Source organism: Gymnodraco acuticeps, unplaced genomic scaffold (assembly GCF_902827175.1).
Source record: "Gymnodraco acuticeps unplaced genomic scaffold, fGymAcu1.1, whole genome shotgun sequence".
Lineage (NCBI taxonomy): Eukaryota > Metazoa > Chordata > Actinopteri > Perciformes > Bathydraconidae > Gymnodraco > Gymnodraco acuticeps.
This window is the reverse complement of record NW_022990678.1, coordinates 1-2811: the sequence shown is the minus strand read 5'-3', so window position 1 is coordinate 2811 and position 2811 is coordinate 1. Positions and strand designations below refer to the sequence as shown.

Sequence of the window (2811 nt, the reverse complement as noted above, 5' to 3'; positions counted from 1 at the left end):
CAGCCAGAGCCTGGCTCCAGCACCCTCCCTGTGAGCACAGTGTGCTCTGATTGGTCGGGGACACGTAACAATGAACGTGCCGGGCTGCGCGGTCCCGTGGATTAGATGCGCGTTCATAATGCAGAGGGAAATAACTCTCAGAATAACGTTATTAGCAAATGTTTTACAACTTGAGGAACGAATGTTTTTTTAATAAGGGCTATACAAGTGTTCATACTGGGTAGTTTATTTAGTTTACTTGCACTATTCTTTTCTGTTGATCTGTTTTACTGTGTTGCACTGTTGGAGGAGCCTGTGACCTAAGATGTTCATCGTCATAACTACACTGTAGCTATGCACGTATGATTAATAAAAGCCTTGAACCTTGAGACAGGTGAGGTATGTTAAAGTGACAGTATGAAGTCAGACTGCCAGACACCATTTTACACCTGGACGGAGCAGGAGGAGGACAACAGGGTGAGTGTTAACACCAGGATCTGCTTTTTAACACATTCATTATTTACTCTGTTAAACTGGATGTCAGCACATCAGCGTCCTAGAGTCCAATGAGACTTCTGCAAGCGTTGTAAATAGCGTTGCTACATTTCTTTGCCGATGTTAAGAATAACAATGTTGCCAATGCCAATGTTTTAATATCATTTTTGTTCCACTGTTGTTATTCCACTTTTCTGCCAGGAAAAACAAAAAATGTTTCTCGTATAATGGTTTCAGTTTCAAAGGGCTGAGCAAGTTTGTTATATAACATCATACGCTGTTTAGAAGGTACACAAGCTCTGCCCGCTGTGAGGGGACCGGTGAGCGGAGCCAAAACACACGTTTAGAGTTAGACATATCACACTAGCAATTATATCTACCTCTCAATCTACCATGTGTGTGTCTTCAGGGTTAATGGTATCTCTCTCAGACTGGAGAAGATGAGTGATTTAAACGATTGAGGAAGAGGACGGGTTTCCAGTCCCCAGCTGTCTGTCTTCTGAAGAGTGACCGGTCTATAAGGGAACCTTCGGAAGTTCAGTAATGAACCTGGACCTTCAGACACAAAGTAAGAGTCTGTTTCTACTGTAAACTGACCTGAAGAGGATTCCGTTTTTATGTTAACTGGTGATCTAAACTTCTTTTTAATGATCTCAGGAAAGAAACTCAGAGTACAGTAACAAAGTGTAATTGAACCTGTTGCTCCCTGGCATCATCAGAGATGGTAAATGATCTACGAGTGAAATCTTTATCACACTCTACATCAGGGGTCAGCAACCTTTTTGATATGAAGGAACAAATATGTGATCAGTTTGCCAAAATCCACATTATCATTAATTGCAATTATGACATCACATCAACATTTCCAACGGATCTGTAATTTTATTACATCAAAGTGCATAGCAACATTTAAAAGGAAGCAGCCATCCTTATGAAAACATTCACATCTGAGTTGAAATCACTAATCACCAATGAGGATTAAGCACCAATCTTCAGCAATACACTACAGCAAATGTCACAACGGGTGAATTAAATGTAACAAACAGAAACATGAGCACCAAGTATGCTCCCATGTCCCATCCATATGAAAACATCCACATCCGATTTATCATACAACAGGCAGGCTTTTTTTTTTTTTTTTAATATTTGAAGTTAAAGCATCAATCTGGTGCACTTTGAGAGCAAAATTAATAGATCTATGGAAGTGGTTCTCAAACTGTGGTCCGCGGAGGTAGCTACTGCAGTGGTCCGTGGAAAAAGCTAAATAAAATCCGCTTTTTATTATCAAGGATTTTCAAATATATTTGAATAGTCTAATACATATAAAACCATTGCCAGTGTTATCAGTTGCAAGTGTGTATTTGTTGCAATAATGATGAAAACAGCCTGTGTGTGAGGGGCAGCGCCGTGTTTGTGTGTGTGTGTGGGAGAGAGCATACTCTATATCAGTGGTTCCCAAACGGTGTGCCGTGAGGCAAGTCCGGGTGTGCCGTGGGATTTTGTGACAACCATACGTTATTATTGCAATATACAACTACACAAAAATAATAATTTAATTTTTAATTTACTATATCAGTACTTTGCAGGTTTATATGTAGCCTACGTAATCTGCGCAATTTGCGCGTCCACATCTCCACGTGCAGTGCTGCATAAACATTGCTGAGTCAGCGATAACTCTCGAGGGGTGGAGGTATGCCCATTATTTTGAGTTCGTCCGAAGAATAGACAGGAATGTGACGGTGAGGTGCAAACTGTGTCCAGGCCAGAAGCTGTTATCCACTGCTGTAAACACCACGTCAAACCTCAACAAACACCTGCAAAGAACACATGCTAAGGTGAAGCTACCGCACAAGCTATTTGTTGTTTGTTTATATCACGCAGTCTGTTCTTCTTCTCTATCTTCCGGTTGTTGCCTGTTTTTAATGACAAATACACACTATTGCCGCCTGCTGGTAAGGAAAGTTATTGCCACTCACGCATGCGCAGTTCGTACGTGCTCGAGTAAAGTAACGAGTAAAGTAACGAGTAACAGTATTACTTTTTTTTAAAGTAATATGTAATATATTATTTTTTTTTAGTAACGACCCCATCTCTGGAGTTGGCGTTCTCTACTCTGGTTTACATGAAGAACAACAGGAGGTCACGGCTCTCTGTTGAACAGGACTTGCGAGTGGCCCTCTCCTCAGTGCCACCAAGGATTACAAAAATCTGCGCGCCCCGACAGGCACATGTATCTCACTAATTTGTAAATCGGCAAAAATATTTACAATAGCACATGTTTCAATGCTGATTGCTGAAATGTTACATTTATAATTTGTAGTTCAGGACCATGGACAA

At 40.8% G+C, this 2811-nt stretch overlaps 1 long non-coding RNA gene across 1 annotated transcript; it reads left to right on the top strand.

Annotated features, from left to right (window-relative positions):
* Positions 1 to 213: 213 nt before the first annotated feature.
* On the top strand, positions 214 to 2605 carry LOC117555270. The gene is made up of 3 exons (XR_004570374.1): positions 214 to 456; positions 884 to 1042; positions 2553 to 2605. It is a non-coding gene; the product is annotated as an uncharacterized LOC117555270 (long non-coding RNA).
* The last annotated feature ends 206 nt before the right edge of the window (positions 2606 to 2811 follow it).